Raw genomic sequence first — 24,266 nt, forward strand, 5'->3', positions numbered from 1 at the left:
AACCCAAGTCTGTCGTAGCATAGGTGAAATAAAGGGATGAAAAGATAGATGGAAAATTAATAACTGGTGATGTCAAGAAACATGTTCATAGACTTGTGCCAAAGATAAACGATTCAAAAAGTAGAAGTAGACGTAAGGTATGAATAGGCAGTGTTTAAGATTCATAATTCTGAGTGAAAGCTGTGCTGGCACCGTGAGAATTAGGGTAGCTGACGTATTAGTATTATATAATAATCGTTGGTGATCAAATATATAAGTTAATGCTTATCGTCAAAAAAGGCATCATACCATTATCGTTGTACTTCAAGGAAGATTCATCGCTTAATGTAAATAGTCTAAGTGGAAGCAAGGTGTGAAATGAAAACACTTAGATACATATGGTCAATCATTAATGAGATACCCATGAGTATTAAATAGAACCTGATAATATACAGGGTAACAGGTACTAGTCCTAGACATGTTCTATGTCATTATGCTAATGTTAGGTCTAAGTAGCCCTATGGGGACATGCAGTCGGTGAGTAACAAGTATATCAGTTCCCCGGAGGGAATTTTGAAAAATACGGATGTTGTCTAACAAGTTGTAACTGTTAGGTAGAATAATGAGTGTCCTATATGCACATGACATTCGAGGACTGTTAAGCATTATTTAACATAGAAGCTGAGCAGTCGTTCCCTAGTCAGCATTAACAAATATTGTAGTGATGAGAAAACATAGATCATGTCCAATATATATGTAACTCTTGTTATTTATTTGGTTGAGTTATGCAGACGAATATTGCAGCGAAAATCAAAAGAGCAGTAAATCAGGACAACTAAAACATATCTTATAGATTGATAATATAGATTATTCCATGGGACTTTTGTGCCTTACCTTGTATACGATGAGAAGATCCTCAAAACGATCCTGAGACCGTGATCGCGGCGTCCCGAGCGGGCGCCATGTTGGATTGGGAAAAAACACCTACATCGATTCTGTAGCTATTTATATGGTAAGACCAGAAGGTCTAGTGGTTACTCACCAACTGTATGTCCCCATAGGGCTACTAGACCTTTCATTAGCATAATTACATAGAACATGTCTAGGACAAGTACCTAGGGTATGGGTATCTCATTAATGATTGACCATATGTATCTGAGGCCCTCATTACAACCCTGGCGGTCGATGTTAAAGCGGCGGTAATACTGCAAACAGGCCGGCGGGAAAAAAAATGGAATCATGACCATGGCGGAAACCGCCAACATAGACAGCCACTTTAACACTCCGGCCGCCACGGCGGTAGAAACAAACACTGCGGCAGTAACCGCCAACAGACAGGTGGAAGACAATGTACCGCCCACCATATCACAAGAGGCCTATCCGCCACCTTTTCCGGGGCGGAACCAACGCGAACAAAAACACGTCGGAAACAGTACACAGAAGGGAAAACACTCACCTCTCCACACCCCACGAGGAACCAGGACGCCATGGAGCCCGAATTGCAGATACTGCCGATGCTGGTCTTCCTTCTCTTCCAACAGGAGCACCAGAGACGGCGGCGACGACCACGGTGAGTACTGCACCTACAACACAGGGGAGGGGGGAGGAAAAAGAGAGTGACACCCACACGCAACATGCAATGCCCCCACCCTCACCCACAACACCATACACACAAATACATGCAGCAACAGTACACATACAACCCCCCCTACCCCCTAGAAGAACGCAAGGACAAAAGGAAATGATTTGAACAAATGTTATCATGTGAAATCTCATTATCAAAGTTCAAAATCCAGTAAATACAATTATGTACACCAACTACACAAGTCCGGATAGTGCACCAATCATTGTCCGGGGACCACTGGGCCCAAAATCCATGGGCGAAGCCCACCCTAGATACCTGACTGGAAACGGAGAGAACACTAGAGGGGCATCAGATCGAAATGAAACAGGCACCTCCGGGGGAGGGGGGGGGACACCTCAGCCAGATGAACACACAGCGCCACTGCTGCACGAGGGGGCTCCATGCCCACTGCTTTATCCTGGGGAGTGCAAAGCCACAGTCTCACAAGTCTCTCCAGTGGGTGGTTTGCCCACTGCTTTATCCTGGGGAGTGCAAAGTCACAGTCTCTCAAGTCTCTCCAGTGGGTGGTTTGCCCACTGCTTTATCCTGGGGAGTGCAAAGCCACAGTCTCTCAAGTCTCTCCAGTGGGTGGTTTGCCCACTGCTTTATCCTGGGGAGTGCAAAGCCACAGTCTCTCAAGTGGTTGTCATTCTCCACTGGTTCAGGAGGGGGCCAGTTGCCCAGAGTGCTTCATCCTGCCAAGGACTGAGGTAGTGGATGTACCTCTCCACTGCTTCTGGAGGGGGCCTGGTGCCCAGAGTGCTTCATCCTGCCAAGGACTGAGGTAGCGGATGTATCTCTCCACTGGTTCTGGAGGGGGCCTGGTGCCCAGAGTGCTCCACGTGCAGTGTAGCTGGTACAATTCACTCACCTGGGTGTGCGTGGCATGACATTGGCGAGGTACAGGTAGCATGATACGCCATGTAGGCAGTGACATACCGCACACTGCTGTCTCCTGCAGCCTCGGACGGCTGCCCACCGGGGAAGAGGCTGGAGACTGTTGCAACGGCTGTAGACGTGCCGGAGGCGGTGCAGGTGGCGGTGTTCGCCGCCGTACGGGTTGGCGTGGACGTGGAGAGAAGGTGTGACACTGGTCCCTCAGTCTGTGCCACCATGCCCTCTCCTGACCTGCCCTTCTGTTTTGGCCCTTCCCCACCTTTGATGGAGGCGCAGTCGTCTTGCCACTATCCCCTTTTGTTTTCGGTGACCCCTTGGTGGCTGGTGGTTTCGGCTTCTCCCTCCGGGGTGTGGGCACCTTTTTTCATCTTGGCAGGTGACGGAATGTCCTTTCCCTCACTACGTGGCACACTGGCAGCCCTGATGGTTGGCACACTCCTTGACCACGCAGTTGCTGGCACCACTGTGCCTGGGGATGTGGTGGCTGAGGTGCTGGGCTGGGACCTGGAAAGCCTGGCCCTAGGGGAAGGACAGGGGGGGAGGTGTAGGGAAGAGGTCAATGTTAGCCAGCAAAAGTTTTTAAGACACACTGGGACGGGAAGATGGAGGGGGTTTGGGAGTGGAGCAAGAGGTAGTGGTTGTAGGAGGTGTACGTCTGCTGAATTTGGATAAAGGTGCATAGGCTGGAGGCTGTTGTGAGGTGGATGGCTGTTGGGTGGGTGTGTGCCTGCGTTTGTGTACTTTGGGCGGAGGGCTCACAGACACACTTTGTAAGGAAATGCCTCCTTGGCACGGTTACACCCTGACTTTTTGCCTTTGCTGATGCTAAGTTATGATTTGAAAGTGTGCTGGGACCCTCCTAACCAGGCCCCAGCACCAGTGTTATTTCCCTAAACTGTACCTTTGTCTCCACAATTGGCACAACCCTGGCACTCAGGTAAGTCCCTTGTAACTGGGTACCCTGGTGCCATGGGCCCTGATGCCAGGGAAGGTCTCTAAGGGCAGCAGCATGTCTTATGCCACCCTAGGGACCCCCCCACTCAGCACATGCACACTGCCTCACAGCTTGTGTGTGCTGGTGGGGAGAAAATGACTAAGTCGACATGGCACTCCCCTCAGAGTGCCATGCCAACCTCACACTGCCTGTGGCATAGGTAAGTCACACCTCTAGCAGACCTTACAGCCCTAAGGCAATGTGCACTATACCACAGGTGAGGGCATAAGTGCATGAGCACTATGCCCCTACAGTGTCTAAGCAAAACTTTAGACATTGTAATTGCTGGGTAGCCATAAGAGTATATGGTCTGGGAGTTTGTCAAACACGAACTCCACAGCACCATAATGGCTACACTGAAAACTGGGAAGTTTGGTATCAAACTTCTCAGCACAATAAACGCACACTGATGCCAGTGTGCAATTTATTGTAAAATACACCCAGAGGGCATCTTAGAGATGCCCCCTACAAACATACCCGACTTCCAGTGTAGGCTGACTAGTTTCTGCCAGCCTGCCACACACCAGATATGTTGCTGGCCACATGGGGAGAGTGCCCTTGTCACTCTGTGACCAAGAACAAAGCCTGTACTGGGTGGAGGTGCTTCTCACCTCCCCCTGCAGGAACTGTAACACCTGGCGGTGAGCCTCAAAGGCTCACCCCTTTTGTTACAGCGCCCCAGGGCATCCCAGCTAGTGGAGATGCCCGCCCCTCTGGCCACTGCCCCTACCTTTGGAGGCAAGGCTGAAGGAGATAATGAGAAAAACAAGGAGTCACCCACCAGTCAGGACAGGCCCTAAGGTGTCCTGAGCTGAGGTGACCCTTACTTTTAGAAATCCTCCATCTTGTGGATGGAGGATTCCCCCAATAGGATTAGGGATGTGCCCCCCTCCCCACAGGGAGAAGGCACAAAGAGGGTGTAGCCACCCTCAAGGACAGTAGCCATTGGCTACTGCCCTCCCAGACCTAAACACCCCCCTAAATTCAATATCTAGGGGCTCCCCAGAAACTAGGAAACTAGATTCCTGCAACCTTAACAACAAGGACTGCTGACCTGAAGCCCTGCAGTGAAGACGGAGACGACAACTGCTTGGACCCCAGCCCTACCGGCCTGTCTCCCAACTTCGAAGAAAACTGCAACATCGATGCATCCAACAGGGACCAGCGACCTCTGAAGCCTCAGAGGACGCCTGGAACCAACACTGCACCCGCTCCCCCTAGGACCTGAAGGAACTGAACTCCAGTGCAGGAGCGCCCCCCAGGCGACCCTCTGCCTAACCCAGGTGGTGGCTACCCCGAGGAGCCCCCGTGCCTGCCTGCATCATTGAAGAGACCCCTGGGTCTCCCCATTGCTTTCAATACAAAACCCGATGCCTCTTTGCACTCTGCACCCGGCCGCCCCAGTGCCGCTGAGGGTGTACTTTCTGTGCCTGCTTGTGTCCCCCTCGGGCCCTACAAAACCCCCCTGCTCTGCCCCCCGAGGACGCGGGTACTTACCTGCTGGCAGACTGGAACCGGGGCACCCCTGTTCTCCATGGAAGCCTATGTGTTTTGGGCACCTCTTTGACCTCAGCACCTGTCCGTCACTGAGCTGCTGGTGTGGTAACTTTGGGGTTGCCTTGAACCCCCAACAGTGGGCTACCTTGGACCCAACTTTGAACCCTATAAGTGTTTTACTTACCTGTGAACTTAACCTCTACTTACCTCCCCCAGGAACTGCTGATTTTGGTACTGTGTCCACTTTTAAAATAGCTTATTGCCATTTTTGTCAAAACTATACATGATATTGTGATTATTCAAAGTTCCTAGAATACCTGAGTGAAATACCTTTCATTTGAAGTATTACTTGTAAATCTTGAACCTGTGTTTCTTAAAATAAACTAAGAAAATATATTTTTCTATATAAAAACCTATTGGCCTGGAGTAAGTCTTTGATCGTGTGTTCCTCGTTTATTGCTTGTGTGTGTACAACAAATGTTTAACACTACCCCCTGATAAGCCTACTGCTCGACCACACTACCACAAAATAGAGCATTAGAATTATCTCTTTTTGCCACTATCTTACCTCTAAGGGGAACCCTTGGACTCTGTGCACACTATTTCTTACTTTGAAATAGTATATAGAGAGCCAACTTCCTACACACTGGTAGAGGACAGTGGGGATGTGTGAATGGTAGTGGGGGTGGTGATTGCACGTGAACGGTGTGTGGTGATGGGCATGCTGGTGATGGAGGTAGTGGCTGAGGATGTAGTGCATGCAGGTGTGAGTGGAGACGAGACTGGGAGGGAGACGTGGTGGTGGGGGACACAGTGGAGGAATTGGATGTTGGTATATGTGCATGGGTATGTTGCTTGTGTGAGTGTCTGTGGGATGTGTGGTGCTTATGTTCGCCTGAGCCACTCTTGTGTGTTGATGTGTGTGCATGCTGGTCTGATGGTGTGCCTGGATTAGGCAGAGGTACAGGGGATTGGGTCTGGGTGGAGGAGGCTGGAGGGGGGAGGATGGGCACAGGGACAATGGCTGCCATCAGTGCTGGGGCCAGAGCCTGAAATGCTATCTGTTGGGCTGCCTGGCCAGAATGAATGCCCTCCAGGTATGCATTTATTTGTTGCAAATGCCTCTCAATACCCTGGATGGCATTCAGAATGGTAGACTGCCCAACAGTGAGGGATCTCAGGAGGTCAATAGCCTCCTCACTGAGGGCAGCAGGGCTGACTGGGGCAGGGCCTGAGGTGCCTGGGGCGAAGGAGATGCCCACCCTCCTGGGTGAGCGGGCACGGGACAGACGCTGAGGGTCTGCTGGGAGGGCGGTGCTGGTAGGGGGGTGGCGGCTGTACCTGTTGATGCGGTGGGCAGAGAGGGACCCGCCACCGCAAGGGAGCTCCCATCAGAGGAGGAGTCGCTGGTCTCTGCTCCTGTCCCCGCCGTGGAGCTCCCCTCACCCTCCGTACCACTGGTGGCTTCAGACTCCGTAGCTTCACCCTCCAGGGCCAAGTGGGATGTAGCTCCCTCCTGCTCCGGTGCCAATGCTCCTCCGCCTGAGACCACAAAAAAGGGGAGGGAAAGACAGAAGAAAGACATGTTCAGTGCATGCAACACCACTGCCGTTGGCGGACACAACAGACAGTGAGCAGCCCTCTGCACTACGCCATGCAGTTATAGTTCCTAGATTTCTCACATGCCCATGGGGTACGAGGCCTAAGCCCAATTGCTGCACACCTGGAAGTCACAGGAGCCTGACTAGGTGTAGATGGCTCTTACCACTAGTGGGTTTGGGGTGCCACATAGCCTGCCTCACAAGGGACCTTGCCTACCAAGATCGTCCTGGCCTAGGGGGAACCCACTGCCCACTTCCCCCGCCCAGACACCTCGTAATGCATGCAGAGTCAGCTGAATGAGAGTGTACACACCCCCTTGTGGCTGCTGAGATGCCCTCTAGTGCTCATCCAACTCTGGATAGGCCACCGCCAGGATCCGGAATATCAGGGGGGTCATGGTGCGATGGGCACCCCTCCCACGTTGGGAGGCCATCCCCAGCTGGGCCTCCGCCGTCTTCTTGGTCCAGTGGCGCAGGTCCTCCCATCTTTTACGGCAGTGGTTCTCCGTCTGTGGTAGACCCCCAGGGTCCTTGGTGATGGCACACCAAATAGCCTTCTTCTGGTGGGTGCTGACCTAGAGGAATGGTACAGGGGGAAAGGACATTACTCACGCGGCCGGACCATCATACTCATTGCCCACCAGTTACCACCCATGCCATGACGCACATACACTCACCATCCGCCCATGTAGGCCTCAGCCCCCCACCATGTATCTTCCAGCTACACCACTCGATGCAGGCATTTCCCATTCAGCATGCTCACAGTGTACTCACCTGTTTGTCTGGAGGACTGTACAGTTGCGTGTACTGGGGGAGGACCCCATCACTAGTTTCTCCAACTCCTCCGAAGTGAAGGCAGGGGCCCTTTCCCCAGACAAATGAGCCATTGTTGCTTCCAGACACAGGTCACAGCAGCACTTGCAGTGTAGGTCCTCTCCTGTTGAAGGTCAGGTATCAAGTGAGTGAACAGACAGAAAATGGCGGTCACGTCCCTGGCAGTGCGTACCGTCACCGCCGGCATACATCGTCATTGGTTCCTCGGACCCATAGGGCCCAATGTTAACCAATGCTGAATAGCGGCGCGGTCTTCGACCGCCCACCGCGACGGTGTACAACGCCAGCACAGTTACCTCATTTCCCCTTGTCCCACCCTACAGGTCAGGCAGCCGTCATTTCAGGGGGCCACATGGCATTAATAAGAGTTTTTTACATTCCTCTTGGTCTGTGTGGTTGTTGTTTAGGATGGCCACCTTAGATACCGTAATGCAAGCCATTACGCAGTTACAAAAAGAACTCCAAAACTCTAAAAACACAACGGCGGCGCTAGTCACAAAAGTGACACAGTTACAAGCTAAGGTAGACGGTGCAACACCCCAACCACGTGTACCTCCCAGTAATATATCTATGAATGTTCCTACACAAATTCCTCTTGCGGCCCCTGAACGCTTTTCGGGAGACCCTTCAAGAGTACAAGTTTTCCTTACTCAGGTGGAGTTACATTTCACATGCCGCCCTACTGCTTTTCCAGATCCACAATCCAGAATAGCATTTCTCATTTCGTACTTGACTGGTGATGCTGCCTCTTGGGCAGTCCCCCTGGTGCGTCAGGATAGTTGATTATTATATAATTGGCGTCTTTTTGTTGAAGAATTTGAAAAAGTATTTGATCGACGCGCTGTTACCATGTCAGCTGACAGAGAACTTCTTGAGTTAAGACAAGGCAATAAAGACCTCATCTCTTACCTGTCTCATTTCAACCGTTTGGTAGTAGAAACTTCTTGGCCAGAGGAGAAAAGATCAGCCCTTTTTTATCAAGGACTTAAAGAGGAATTAAAAGACATTCTGGCACAAATAGACCCGCAACCCAAGACCTGTACGGATCTAATTAACCTCATTCCGAGATTAGATCATAGACTTACTGAACGAAAAGGAAACAAAAAACGCCCTGAGCGTAGTTCTTGGTATCCAGACAGATACAGAAATTCTTTACCCTCAGCATCGTCGGGAATGTGGAAGAGCCTATGGAAATAGGAACTCTCCGCCAGCCTTTAACCAAGGAAGAAAAGGATCTTCGTCGTCGCAAGGGACAAGGGGGGTCATTCCTACCTTGGCGGGCGGCTACCGCCGCCAAAGCGGCCGCACTCACGCGGCCCCCATTTCGACATTCCCGCTGGGCCGGCGGGCGCAAACCAAGTTTGCACCCGCCGGCCCAGCGGGAATGAGGCCGCAACACAGGAGCCCGCTCCTAATGGAGCCGGCGGTGTTGCGGCCGTGCGACGGGTGCAGTTGCACCCGTCGCGCTTTTCACTGTCTGCTATGCAGACAGTGAAAAGCTGGCCGGGGCCCCCAGGGGCCCCATGACCCCACTTACCGCCAGCCTCTTCCTGGCGGTGCAAACCGCCAGAAACAGGCTGGCGGGAAGGCGGTCATAATCCCCAGGGCAGCGCTGCTTGCAGCGCTGCCCTGGCGGATTATCACCGCCGGGGCATAAACGGCGGGAAACCGCCGGCCCCGGCGGTGCGACCGCGGCGGTACCGCCGCGGTCAGAATAGGGAAGAAAGCACCGCCAGCCTGTTGGCAGTGCTTTCGTCATTTTTGCCCTGGCGGTCTCAGACCGACAGGGTCAGAATGACCCCCAATGTCTCTATTGTGGAAAGAAAGGCCATTTTGTGAGGGATTGTTTAGCTAAACCAAGAAATAAAACAGATTCTACAAACATTCCACAGAAAAAGGTAGCCATGTTGGATAATACTGAGGAAAACTAGGAAACCCAAGAAACAAGGAAGGGGACCTCTTGGGTAATTTAATGATCCCTTCAGTACACTCTGATTCTAAGTGCCATAATAGACATCTGCAGCTCTCCATGCAAATCCTGGTTTTGAGGAAATGGCAAAAAATTCAAGCCTTAATAGATTCTGGTGCAACAGGAAATTTTGCAGATTCACAAACAGTCAAAACCTTACAACTCCCTTGTGTACGAAAAAGGTTACCGGAAATTGTACAAGCCGTGGATGGGAGTGAGTTCTCTGGAGGACAAGTAACTATGTGCACTTCTTCCATTCACACAATTTGTCAAGACATCGATGGTCATAATCATTCCGAGAAACTCCTTTTTAATATTATTCAGGCCCCCCAATATGGCTTCATACTTGGCATCCCTTGGTTAATACTGCACAATCCTCACATAGATTGGCAAAAACAAACCTTAAAGTTTTCCTCAGCGTTTTGTCTAAAGAATTGTTCGCATGATAAACAAGAAAAAACATCTCAATGCATAGCCACTGCAGCAGAAAAAGCTATTGTCTTACCTGACATATATTCTGAGTATGCCGATGTTTTCTGTGAGAAAGCTCCAAGCACTTTACCTCCCCATAGGCCGTACGATTGCTAAATAGCCTTTTTACCTGGTGCTGCCATACCTAATTGCAGAATATACGCTTTGTCGGAAAAAGAAAACTTATATCTGCGAGAATATCTTGATCAGTGTTTAAAAAACAAGTTAATTCGACCCTCACGCTCTCCAGCAGCCTCTCCGCTATTCTTTGTACCTAAGGCAAACGGAGAGTTAAGACCTTGCATAGACTATAGAGACATAAACAAAATCACTGTCAAAAACAAATATCCATTGCCACTAATCCCCGTCTTGTTAGACCAAGTTAAAAGCGCAGTGATTTATACCAAACTGGACTTACGTGGAGCCTACCATTTAGTTCGCATACGTGAAGGAGATGAGTGGAAAACAGCATTTAAAACCCGCTACATGCTCTTCCAGTATCAGGTAATGCCCTTCGGACTGTGTAATGCTCCTGCTGCATTCCAATATTTTCTTAACGATGTACTAAGGGAATATCTCAATATTTTTGTGATCGTCTACATCGATAACATCCTGATTTACTCCGATTCAGATGATCTTCATAGAAAACATGTGATACAAGTATTACGCACTTTACGAAGTCATCGTTTATTCTGTAAATTGAGTAAATGTGAATTTCACGTCAGAAGGGTGGAATTTCTAGGTGTCACTCTAACTCCTGATGGAATGCTGATGACAGAACAAAAAATCCAAGCAGTAGTAGATTGGCCTACGCATAAATCAGTAAAAGACGTGCAATGTTTCCTAGGCTTTGCAAATTTTTACAGGCGTTTCATAGACCATTTTTCTTTAAAGGTAGCTCCTATCACTAGGTTGTTACGTAAAAACATTCCTTTCCAGTGGTCTACTGAAGCCAATGAAACTTTTATCGTACTCAAAAAGGCCTTCACTACTGCCCCAGTTCTAGTCCACCCCAGAGTCACAGAACCTTTTATTGTAGAAGCTGATGCCTCTGATGTAGCAATAGGAGCCATATTAACACAGCATTATCCCTATACTGGGCAATTACATCCAGTAGCCTATATGTCACGAAAGTTGAATGCTGCCGAACAAAACTACACCATCGGCGAAAAAGAATTATTAGCAATTCGAGACACTTTTAAAGAATGGAAGCATTGTTTATCAGGAACACAGCACAAAATCACAGTATACACTGATCATCGGAACTTGCAATTCATGAGCTCAGCTAGGGTGTTAACTCCTCGACAACTACGATGGATGTTATTTTTCTCAGAATATGATTTTGTTGTAACCTTTAGACCAGGCACGGAAAATAGAAAAGCAGATGCCTTAACAAGACAAGACTCTTCTCTCTCACACGAGAAAACTAGACCACAGCCGATCATAGATCCTACAAAGGTTTTATGTTTGATAGCCGTTGAAGACTTCCTTGACATTATTCGCTCTCAGTTCCATATTACAGAGTGGAAAAAATGGTTACAACAAGGTACCATGTATACCATCCAACAAGGCTTACCACTATATGCATCTCGAGTTTTTCTACCAACTATAGATTTAAGGCAAACAGCCTTTCATTGGCTACACACTACCCAGTAGCAGGACATCCAGGCCCCCAAAAAACTATAGATCTTATGAAAAGATACTTCTGGTGGCCCTCTTTTTCTAAAGATATTACATCCTTCATACAATCATGCGAAATATGTGCTCGCTGCAAGAACACACACACTAAACCAAAAGGATTGTTAATCCCCTTACCAACACCAAGTTATCCTTGGGAACACATTAGCATGGACTTCATCACTGGACTTCCAGAAGCATGCCATCAGAATACTATTTTAGTGGTCATAGACAGTTTCACAAAGTATGCACATTTTATCGCTTGCAAAGGTCTACCAACATCCAGTAATTTAGCCACCCTTATCCTCCAAAATGTCGTCCGCCTTCACGGACTCCCCAAAACCATTCTATCTGATAGAGGCACACAATTTTTTGCCCGTTTCTGGCAAGCATGGTGTCGAGGATTGCATATAGACTATGCCCTATCCACCAGTTACCATCCACAAATTGATGGTCAAACAGAAAGGCTAAACCAAACCTTAAAGCAATATTTGCGATGTTATGCTTCTGACGCCCCTACCACATGGCCTGATCTTCTTTGGCTCGCTGAATTGGCATACAACAATTCATATCACTCATCTATTAAGGAAACCCCTTTTTATAGGTTATATGGTAGAAATCCTGAAGTATTGCCAGTTAATTTGCCAGTCGCAATTCGAACTTTACCTGCTGTCCAAGATGCGTTATCTCACATGTTAAAAATACACTCAAGACTACAGGCCAACTTGCAACAGGCGAAAGCGAATTACAAATTGCAATATGATAAGAAACATCAAATTGGTCCAATATATAAAGAAAAGGACAAGGTCTGGTTATCTACAAAAAATGTTATGTTTAAAGATCATAACATGTTTAACCCTAAATTCATCGGTCCTTACGAGATTCTTCGTTAAGTCAACCCAGTGAAATACAAATTGAAACTACCGCCCTCTTTAAAAATTCATCCGGTCTTTCATACATCCTTGTTGAAACCCGCCAACTCCTCTGGCGTACCTCGGCCACCTCCGATATTGGTGCAAGGGCAATGGGAGTATGAAGTGCGGGCTATTCTAGATTCTCGGTTCCAAGGCTCCTCGTTGTGGTATCTGGTGGCATGGAAAGGATATGGACCTGAAGAAAATTCCTGGGAGCCTGCCACTCAAATACATGCCCAATGCTTGATACGGCAGTTTCATCGTCTGCATCCCACTAAGCCCGGTCTTCAACCGCTCTCGGGGAGGGGGTGTACTGTCAGGCTCCGGTGCGGGCCAGTTTCAATCGCATCTTTCCTGAGGTTTCCCTAGATAAACTAAGTTCCTGCTCCATTGTTTCTAATGTCAGATGGTTCTCCTCCCGTCCCCTTTGTGGCAAGGTTAATTTGCCAGGAGGTAGCACCAAATGGTGGCTTAATTGCCCTCACCCTTCACACACGGTGCCTGGGACTTCATATCCCAGCAATCCTCAATGGTAGCCATTTTTTGGGTGTGGCTCTCCTATATAAACCAGCCACACCCAAGCTCCAGTGCACACTATTCTGGAGCCGTCCTTGAACTGACTTGGTTTCCTGATTCTTCTTCAGAAAATTACTAACGAGTGTTCGAAGTCCTTCCCGGTGAGCTCGTTCCATCGGGGCTTTCCCTGATTGTGTTTACTTTTGTTGCTAAGCAATTGTAATTGTTTGCGATCTCTCCTCCGGCCTTCGGAGTTGAGTAATTGCTTGTTTCTATAGTTACCGGTTTCCTTTTACCGGCAACTCTGTTTAGAATTCTTTCTTGAAAACAATGTAGCTAAATAACTGAAATTGCTTGTTTCCATAGTTACCAGTGTCCTTTTACCAGCAACTCTGTTTAGAATTCTTTCTTGAATACAATGTATCCAAATAACTGTCAATTGCTGAAAAGAACATTTATTTCCTGCTGATTGATGTTTTAGATCTTCATGATGTTTATTCAATACATGTTACAGAAAATATAAGAAACAATCTTTTAATTGTTTACTCTTGTAGCATATTGTTAATTTTTTTTGTTATTAACCTTTGGCTTCCTGGTTTCTACTTTGGGATTTATTGTTTCTCCTGAGCTTCTGGCATATGCTCTTTGGTAAATTCTTGTTTTGGTCTGGAGTGGCAATTCTTTTAGATTCCCAAGCGAGATTAGGGAGCTTAGTTTGTTTAATATGTTTGATTGAAAAAACATATGCACTATACTATGACGTCTGATTTGTAATTACTCTATTGATGTTTTATTTTGTGTCTAACATTTTTTCCTTTTTAGATCTCCATAGGGGGGAAAGTACATTTGGGCCATTTCTGCCCCCCTTGGGGGCAGATTGGCCTATTTTTATGAGGCCAATCTGCCCCCAAGGGGGACAGAAACCACTAGATACCAGGGAGTTTTTTTTTTTGTTCGTGAATTTCACGCAAGGGGAGCGACCCCTTAGGCAAGGGTCGCTCCCCGGGGGGGGCTGGGGGAGAAAATTTATTTTAGGCCATTTCTGCCCCCCCTGGAGGCAGATCGGGACACGTCTAGGTGCAAGGGCTACTTTTTTTTTGTTTGTTTATTTTTTAGAGATGGGGAGCGACCCCTTAGGCATGGGTCGCACCCTTGGAGGGGCAAATTGTATTTAGGCCATTTCTGCCCGCTTTGGGGGCAGATCGGCCGATTTTAGGTCAAACCATTAGGCACCAGGGATCTTTTTGTTTGCGCCATCACGCAAGGGGAGCGAACCTGTAGGCAAGGGTCGCTCCCCGGGGGGCAAATTTATTTTAGGCCATTTCTGCCCCCCCTGGGGGCAGTTCGGCCGATTGTTATTAGGCTGATCTGCCCCAGGGGGGCAGAAACCTCTAGGCGCCAGGGCAAAAAAAAAATTGTGTTTCTTTTTTTTGTTTGTTTGTTTTTTTTAGAGATGGGGAGCTACCCCTTAGGCAAGGGTCGCTCCCCTGGAGGGGTAAACTGTATTTAGACCATTTCTGCCCCCCCCCGGGGGCAAATAGGCCAATTTTATGTCAATCTGCCCCCAAGGGGGGCAGAAACCTCTAGGCACCGGGGATCTTTTTTTATGCACCGTCACACAAGGGAGCAACCCCGTAGGCAAGGGTCGCTCCCCAGGGGGTTTGGGGGGCACATTTATTTTAGGCCATATCTAAACCCCCCCCCCGGGGCCGGCTGAGCTAGAGGCCAAAATCCACAGGTAGGTACTTTGTAAAAAACACCTCTGTTTTCTGTGATAAAATTTGATGTGTCCACGTTGTGTTTTGGGCCATTTCCTGTCGCGGGCGCTAGGCCTACCCACACAAGTGAGGTATCATTTTTATCTGGAGATTTGGGGGAACGTTGGGTGGAAGGAAATTTGTGGTTCCTCTCAGATTCCAGAACTTTCTTTCACCGAAATGTGAGGAAAATATGTTGTTTTAGCCAAATTTTGAGGTTTGCAAAGGATTCTGGGTAACAGAACCTGGTCAGAGCCCCAAAAGTCACCCCATCTTGGATTCCCCTAGGTCTCTAGTTTTCAAAAAGGCACAGGTTAGGTTTGGTAGGTTTGTCTAGGTGCCGGCTGAGCTAGAGGCCAAAATCTACAGGTAGGCACTTTGCAAAAAACACCTCTGTTTCCTGTGAAAAAATGGGATGTGTCCACGTTGTGTTTTGGAGCATTTCCTGTCGCGGGCGCTAGGCCTACCCACACAAGGGAGGTACCATTTTTATCGGGAGACGTGGGGGAATGCTGGGTGGAAGGAAATTTGTGGCTCCTCTCAGATTCCAGAACTTTCTGTCACCGAAATGTGAGGAAAATGTGTTTTTTTAGCCAAATTGTGAGGTTTGCAAAGGATTCTGGGTAACAGAACCTAGTCAGAGCCCCACAAGTCACCCCATCTTGGATTCCCCTAGGTCTCTAGTTTTAAAAAATGCACAGGTTTGGTAGGTTTCCCTAGGTGCCGGCTGAGCTAGAGGCCAAAATCTACAGGTAGGCACTTTGCAAAAAACACCTCTGTTTCCTGTGAAAAAATGGGATGTGTCCACGTTGTGTTTTGGAGCATTTCCTGTCGCGGGCGCTAGGCCTACCAACACAAGGGAGGTATAATTTATATCGGGAGACTTGGGTGAACGCCGGGTGGAAGGAAATTTGTGGCTCCTCTCAGATTCCAGATCTTTCTGTCACCAAAATGTGAGGAAAATGTGTTTTTTTTTAGCCAAATTTTGAGGTTTGCAAAGGATTCTGGGTAACAGAACCTAGTCAGAGCCCCACAAGTCACCCCATCTTGGATTCCCCTAGGTCTCTAGTTTTCAAAAATGCACAGATTTGGTAGGTTTCCCTAGGTGCCGGCTGAGCTAGAGGCCAAAATCTACAGGTAGGCACTTTGCAAAAAACACCTGTTTCCTGTGAAAAAATGGGATGTGTCCACGTTGTGTTTTGGGGCATTTCCTGTCGCGGGCGCTAGGCCTACCCACACAAGTGAGGTATCATTTTAACTGGAGATTTGGGGGAACGTTGGGTGGAAGGAAATTTGTGGTTCCTCTCAGATTCCAGAACTTTCTTTCACCGAAATGTGAGGAAAATATTTTGTTTTAGCCAAATTTTGAGGTTTGCAAAGGATTCTGGGTAACAGAACCTGGTCAGAGCCCCAAAAGTCACCCCATCTTGGATTCCCCTAGGTCTCTAGTTTTCAAAAAAGAACAGGTTAGGTTTGGTAGGTTTGGTAGGTTTCTCTAGGTGCCGGCTGAGCTAGAGGCCAAAATCTACAGGTAGGCACTTTGCAAAAAATACCTCTGTTTTCTGTGAAAAAATGTGATGTGTCCACGTTGTGTTTTGGGGCATTTCCTTTCGTGGGCGCTAGGCCTACCCATACAAGTGAGGTACCATTTTTATCGGGAGACGTGGGGGAATGCTGGGTGGAAGGAAATTTGTGGCTCCTCTCAGATTCCAGAACTTTCTGTCACCGAAATGTGAGGAAAATGTGTTTTTTTTGCCACATTTTGAGGTTTGCAAAGGATTCTGGGTAACAGAATCTGGTCAGAGCCCCACAAGTCACCCCATCTTGGATTCCCCTAGGTCTCTAGTTTTAAAAAATGCACAGGTTTGGTAGGTTTCCCTAGGTGCCGGCTGAGTTTGAGGCCAAAATCTACAGGTAGGCACTTTGCAAAAAACACCTCTGTTTCCTGTGAAAAAATGGGATGTGTCCACGTTGTGTTTTGGGGCATTTCGTGTCGCGGGCGCTAGGCCTACCCACACAAGTGAGGTATCATTTTTATCGGGAGATTTGGGGGAACGTTGGGTGGAAGGAAATTTGTGGCTCCTCTCAGATTCCAGAACTTTCTGTCAGCAAAATGTGAGGAAAATGTGTTTTTTTAGCCAAATTTTGAGGTTTGCAAAGGATTCTGGGTAACAGAACCTGGTCAGAACCCCACAAGTCACCCCATCTTGGATTCCCCTAGGTCTCTAGTTTAAAAAAATGCACAGGTTTGGTAGGTTTCCCTAGATGCCGGCTGAGCTAGAGGCCAAAATCTACAGGTAGGCACTTTGCAAAAAACACCTCTGTTTTCTGTGAAAAAATGTGATGTGTCCACGTTGTGTTTTGGGGCATTTCCTTTCGTGGGCGCTAGGCCTACCCACACAAGTGAGGTACCATTTTTATCGGGAGACGTGGGGGAATGCTGGGTGGAAGGAAATTTGTGGCTCCTCTCAGATTCTAGAACTTTGTCACCGAAATGTGAGGAAAATGTGTTTTTTTAGCCACATTTTGAGGTTTGCAAAGGATTCTGGGTAACAGAACCTGGTCAGAGCCCCACAAGTCACCCCAACTGGGATTCCCCTAGGTCTCTAGTTTTCAAAAATGCACAGGTTTGGTAGGTTTCCCTAGGTGCCGGCTGAGCTAGAGGCCAAAATCTACAGGTAGGCACTTTGCAAAAAACACCTCTGTTTCCTGTGAAAAAATGTGATGTGTCCACGTTGTGTTTTGGGGCATTTCCTGTCGCGGGCGCTAGGCCTACCCACACAAGTGAGGTATCATTTTAACTGGAGATTTGGGGGAACGTTGGGTGGAAGGAAATTTGTGGTTCCTCTCAGATTCCAGAACTTTGTCACCGAAATGTTAGGAAAATGTGTTTTTTTAGCCAAATTTTGAGGTTTGCAAAGGATTCTGGGTAACAGAACCTGGTCAGAGCCCCACAAGTCACCCCATCTGGGATTCCCCTAGGTCTCTAGTTTTCAAAAATGCACAGGTTTGGTAGGTTTCCCTAGGTGCCGGCTGAGCTAGAGGCCAAAATCTACAGGTAGGCACTTTGCAAAAAACACCTCTGTTTTCTGTGAAAAAATGGGATGTGTCCACGTTGTGTTTTGGGGCATTTCCTTTCGTGGGCGCTAGGCCTACCCACACAAGTGAGGTATAATTTTTATCGGGAGACTTGGGTGAACGCTGGGTGGAAGGAAATTTGTGGCTCCTCTCAGATTCGAGAACTTTCTGTCACCGAAATGTGAGGAAAATGTGTTTTTTTAGCCAGATTTTGAGGTTTGCAAAGGATTCTGGTTAACAGAACCTGGTCAGAGCCCCACAAGTCAGCCCATCTTGGATTCCCCTAGGTCTCTGGTTTTCAAAAATGCACAGGTTTGGTAGGTTTCCCTAGGTGCGGGCTGAGCTAGAGGCCAAAATCTACAGGTAGGCACTTTGCAAAAAACACCTCTGTTTTCTGTGAAAAAATGTGATGTGTCCACGTTGTGTTTTGTGGCATTTCCTTTCGTGGGCGCTAGGCCTACCCACACAAGTGAGGTACTATTTCTATCGGGAGACTTGGGGGAACGCTGGGTGGAAGGAAATTTGTGGCTCCTCTCAGATTCCAGAACTTTCCGACACCGAAATGTGAGGAAAATGTGTTTTTTTAGCCAAATTTTGAGGTTTGCAAAGGATTCTGGGTAACAGAACCTGGTCAGAGCCCCACAAGTCACCCCATCTTGGATTCCCCTAGGTCTCTAGTTTTCAGAAATGCACAGGTTTGGTAGGTTTCCCTAGGTGCCGGCTGAGCTAGAGGCCAAAATCTACATGTAGGCACTTTGCAAAAAACACCTCTGTTTCCTGTGAAAAAATGGGATGTGTCCACGTTGTGTTTTGGGGCATTTCCTGTCGCGGGTGCTACGCCTACCCACACAAGTGAGGTATGATTTTTATCTGGAGATTTGGGGGAACGTTGGGTGGAAGGAAATTTGTGGCTCCTCTCAGATTCCAGAACTTTCTTTCACCGAAATGTGAGGAAAATATGTTGTTTTAGCCAAATTTTGAGGTTTGCAAAGGATTCTGGGTAACAGAACATGGTCAGAGCCCCAAAAGTCACCCCATCTTGGATTCCCCTAGGTCTCTAGTTTTCAAAAAGGCACAGGTTAGGTTTGGTAGGTTTCTCTAGGTGCCGGCTGAGCTAGAGGCCAAAATCTACAGGTAGGCACTTTGTAAAAAACACCTCTGTTTTCTGTGAAAAAATGTGATGTGTCCACGTTGTGTTTTGGGGCATTTCCTTCCGTGGGCGCTAGGCCTACCCACACAAGTGAGGTACCATTTTTATCGGGAGACTTGGGGGAATGCTGGGTGGAAGGAAATTTGTGGCTCCTCTCAGATTCCAGAACTTTCTGTCACCGAAATGTGAGGAAAATGTGTTTTTGTAGCCAAATTTTGGGGTTTGCAAAGGATTCTGGGTAACAGAACCTGGTCAGAGCCCCACATGTCACCCCATCTTGGATTCCCCTAGGTCTCTAGTTTTCAAAAATGCACAGGTTTGGTTGGTTTCTTTAGGTGCCGGCTGAGCTAGAGGCCAAAATCTACAGGTAGGCACTTTGCAAAAAACACCTCTGTTTTCTGTGAAAAAATGGGATGTGTCCAAGTTGTGTTTTGGGGCATTTCCTGTCGCGGGGGCTAGGCCTACCCACAGAAGTGAGGTACCATTTTTATCGGGAGACTTGGGCGACACATAGAATAGCAAAAGAGGTGTTATTGCCCCTTGTCTTTCTCTAAATTTTTTCCTTCCAAATATAAGAGAGTGTGTAAAAAAGACGTCTATTTGAGAAATGCTCTGTAATTCACATGCTAGTATGGGCACCCCGGAATTCAGAGATGTGCAAATAACCACTGCTCCTCAACACCTTATCCTGTGCTCCATTTTGGAAATACAAAGGTTTTCTTGATAGGTATTTTTTACTCTTTATATTTCAGCAAATGAATTGCTGTATACCCGGTATAGAATGAAAACTCACTGCAGGGTGCAGCTCATTTATTGGCTCTGGGTATCTAGAGTTCTTGATGAACCTACAAGTCCTATATATCCCCGCAACCAGAAGAGTCCAGCAGACTTAACGGTATATTATTTTAAAAAAAATCTGACATTGCAGGAAAAAGTTACAGAGTAAAACGTAGAGAAACATTGCTGTTCTTTTCACCTCAATTTCAATATTTTTTTTTTTCAGTTGTTATTTTCTGTAGGATTCTGTAGGACCCTTGTAGGATCTCCACAAATTACCCCTTGCTGAATTCATAATTTTGTCTACTTTTCAGAAATGTTTCGGTTTCTGGGATCCAGCATTGGTTTCACGCCCATTTCTGTCACTGACTGGAAGGAGGCTGAAAGCACAAAGAAATCGTAAAAATGGGGTATGTCCCAGTAAAATGCCAAAATTGGGTTTTCTGATTCAAGTCTGCCGGTTCCTGAAAGCTGGGAAGCTGGTGATTTTAGCACTGTAAACCCTTTGTTGATGCTATTTTCAGGGGAAAAACCACAAGCCTTCATCTGCAGTCCCTTTTCCCATTTTTTTTAAAAAAAACGAAATTTTCACTGTATTTTGGCTAATTTCTTGGCCTCCTTCTGGGGAACCCACAAAGTCTGGGTACCTCTAGAATCCCTAGGATGAAAAAGGATGCAAATTTGGCGTGGGTAGCTTATGTGAACAAAAAGGTATGAGAGCTTATGCGCGAATTGCCCCAAATAGCCCAAAAAAGGCTGCACAGGAGGGGGAAAAGGCCTGGCAGCCAAGGGGTTAACAGGCGCTCAGAAGTAAGGAAAGTTGTTCGGCAAGTCAAGATTAGTGCAGCTCAGTCAGGGCAAATAACTGTTGCTCCACTGAGTTATTTTTAGAAACACTTTGCCCCTAAAACAAGGAGAAATTCAACCACACTGTAGCTCACAGCATACAGACCAGCCCCTGTATGGAAATAGGTTTACGGTCCTCTCTGGTCTGGAGGACAATGACTGTCAAGTTGAGGGGAAAGTGTGATCTTGCTAAGGTCTTGGATAGTAGGGGACCTATATGGCCATTTAACTGTTTCCTCAGTATCACTCTTATTTCCTGTGTTCCCGTTTTTGGAGACAGTATAGGGCTTCACTAAAGTGTGCTAAACTCTCCGTCTATGTCGCCTGGATTCATGTTATCCAAACCGCTTGCACCAAAAGTAGTTACGCCCTAGTATCTAGCTCCACTTCACCCAGACATAGCCTACCTTCCCAGGCTATTGACTCCTTAAGCCTTGATAAGATGGTTGGCTTGGATACACCAGGTCAATCTATGAAATCCCAACCATTGTTGCCATTGGCTTAGAAGACAATTGTCATATGTTGTAGATTTCCCTTAAAACCGAGTCATTATCATTAATCACTGTGGTTTCTTGGAATGTGGCTGCCCTCGTGGATAAGGTGATGCCCCTCTTATTTTGTGATTTTTTTGACAATTATGATATATGCCTATTCCAAAAATCCCGGTCTATTAAACACCTGCACAAAGGTGGTTATGTGTCTTATGAAATTCAAGCTAGACCAAGTAAGTTTGGGAGACCTAGTTTGGCCTAATATTTTGGGTGAAGTCCTCTTTAAAATTTACCCACTAGCAGTTGACTACCCTGATTGTTGGACCTGGCCCTTTTTGCAGAGTCATTCCAAAACTTTTTGCCTCCTTCCTCCTATTTGTCTGACCAGTTTTTGTTGGCTTTAGGACTCTGGGCACTTTACCACTGCTAACCAGTGCTAATGTGCATATGTGCTCTGTGTAAATTGTATTGGTGATTGAATTATCCATGATTGGCATACTCGTTTCACTGGTAAGTCCCTAGTAGAGTGCACTGGAGGTGCCCAGGGCCTGTAAATCAAATACTACTAGTGGGCCTGCAGCGCTGATTGTGCTACCCACACGATTATCCCTGTAAACATGGCTCAAACCTGCCACTGCAGTGTCTGTGTGTGCAGTTTTACCTGCCAATTCGACCTGGCACGTGTACCCAATTTCCAGGCCCAAACCTTCCTTTTTTTTTTACCTCTAAGGCACCCCTAAAGTAGGCCCTAGCTAGCCCCATGGGCAGGGTGCAGTGGAGGTTAAATGTGGGACATGTACTGGTGTGTCCAACGTGTCCTAACAGTGAAATACTGCCAAATTCAGTTTTCACTGTTGCAAGGGCTATCTCTCTCACATGGGGACTGGCTTTAAATATATTTTAAGTGCAGTTTCCCTTTGGGAGCAGATAGAGATTGGAGTTTGGTGTCTGTGAACTCACAATGTAAAAATGGCAGAAAGGGGTATAAGTAGTGGACCCGAAACCCAGATTTGTAGTTTACTTCTGGATTCAAGAGGAACCTCTGCCAAGGAGAAGAGCTGAAGGAGAAGTATTGACCCTTTGCTTGTGATTGTGCTTTGCTGGGTGGGCCTGCAGTTGCTGCTTCTGCCTAGAAGTCGACAAAGACTGGACTTTGTGGTATATTCCTGCTTGTGAAGTGCCTCCAAGGGTTTGGACTGAGCTTGCCTCCTGTTTTGAAGTCTCAGGGCCATCACAGACTTCCTCTACCAGAACCTGGACTCTCTGCTGAGACTCCTACCCTGCCAAGTGGTGCCCTATCCAGTCCCTGGGCCCTTGAAAGGCGAATGTGGCAGAACAAGGACTGAAATCCACACACAGGACGTTGTGCTGGGAAACTTTTGATGCACCACCTGCAACATGGCTGTAAAAACGACGTGCCACCCGCCTCGCAGCTGAAATCGATGTACCACCTGCGGCTGGGAAATCGACACATCACCTGCATCGCAGCTGGAGAAACAATGCAAACACCCGCTTGAGGCTGCTGAAAATGACGCAAACCCCAGGCAGCGCAGTTTTCCATCACCGTGCGGGCGGATTTCTCACGCATCATCGCTGGGTGTCAAAATCAATGTGAACCTGCATGGACCCGAGGATCCCTGTGTGGAAATCGAGCAGGGGCTATCTTAAGTGTGCATCTCCATTACCCTGACTAGAGTGAGGGTCCCTGCTTGGACAGAGTGCAAACTGACTGCCAACGAGAGACCCCCTTTTCTAACACTGATATACTACATATTGAAGTAAGCAGGGGGAGACAACACTAGTGTGACATTCTTTAACATCTATGCACAAAAGGGAAAAGGTGGATGTGCTTCTGGGACTATTCAGTCCCTCAAAACATATGTAGATAAGCTTTGGACATGTCCTAATCTGATCCTCGCTGAGGACTTCAACATTACGTTTGAGCCGCTCTACAAGGAAGACAGAAATTACTGCAGAGGAGGATGAAGCATGGGACAGGTTTCAGCTGGAGCTTGCCCCATCAAATGATGGACCCAGGCTGCTCCTGAACTAAAAGCACTTACCATAGAACTAAATTAGGGCCACTAACGGTTAAACAAAATAAGATTCCAATGGGGCAAGTACATTTAATAATCATTTGTCTAAAAGTCATATTGATTATATCTTGGTGGACTTAAGACTGTGGTCACTGCGGTAGTATGGGATAGAGTGCTTACATTGTTAGACAAGTATTTAGTTGTCCCTTTAACCTTAACCAGTACTGGTAATGTTGTTCGCACATTTGATAAGTGCTGCCTTAAATGGCGACAGGTTGTCACAAAACCAGCAATTTCTTTTACACCTTAGGAATAATCTAAAGGCGACACTGGCCATGATTTTCGAAAGTAATGGGAAGGATGGTGATTCTCCAGATCCTAGAGTGCTGCATAAAGTGTTTTTTCTAGGATATAGCTGCTTATTTTTTAATTCCCCCTAAAAAAACAACAGATGGTTTAGGAGGGAATGTAGGTATCCAAGGTGTACCCTGGCCAGGGCTATTAAGATGAAAAATCCATCTCTGATTTCAGCTACCAGAAAGGGATATAAACATAGTATTTTGAATGCCAAGAAGGAGTGGGATGATAATAGATGGCAGGACTTAGCCTAAGGACTACTCACACTTCTGGAAGGTGGTCGCCAGTGGCACCAACCTCCAGGGACCTGAATAGCAGATCCATGTTCCATCCTCTGAATGCTTCGTCTATTTTTCAACTCTTTGCTATGAGGGGATAGTTGCCAAAGGTGAAGATGCCCTGATGAATAGCAGCTTTCAGAATGTTAATGCCCCTACATTTACCAAAGAGGATGGAATCAACTCTTTGTCCACTTTTGCGAAAGGAAGGGCGCAAAGCCCAGACGGTCTACCAGTAGATGTCTTTGTGTATGCCGTCTATCAAATGTAATTGTCTTGGGCACTCCTATTCCTGAATCGTGGTAAGAAGTTGGGGGTTATACCAGTACACAAAAAAGGGGATAAGTCTTTACCGGCTAATTATAGGCCCATCAGCCTCATCATCTGTATACAAAAAGGTTTCTGGTGTATGGTTTTAGCAACGATCCCCGCTTGGATATCAGAGAATTACTTTATAAGTCCACTTCAAGCAGGGTTTACACTTAAAACATCAATGATAGACCAGGTATTTCAGTTTGTCTTG

At 47.2% G+C, this 24,266-nt stretch overlaps 1 protein-coding gene across 1 annotated transcript in view; it reads left to right on the plus strand.

Annotated features, from left to right (window-relative positions):
* DNAH5 (dynein axonemal heavy chain 5) overlaps positions 1-24,266 on the plus strand; it is a 4,110,061-nt gene that overhangs the window by 2,184,503 nt on the left and 1,901,292 nt on the right. The gene's annotated exons all lie outside the window — the stretch shown is intronic.

This window comes from Pleurodeles waltl, chromosome 2_2 (genome assembly GCF_031143425.1).
Source record: "Pleurodeles waltl isolate 20211129_DDA chromosome 2_2, aPleWal1.hap1.20221129, whole genome shotgun sequence".
Classification (NCBI taxonomy): domain Eukaryota; kingdom Metazoa; phylum Chordata; class Amphibia; order Caudata; family Salamandridae; genus Pleurodeles; species Pleurodeles waltl.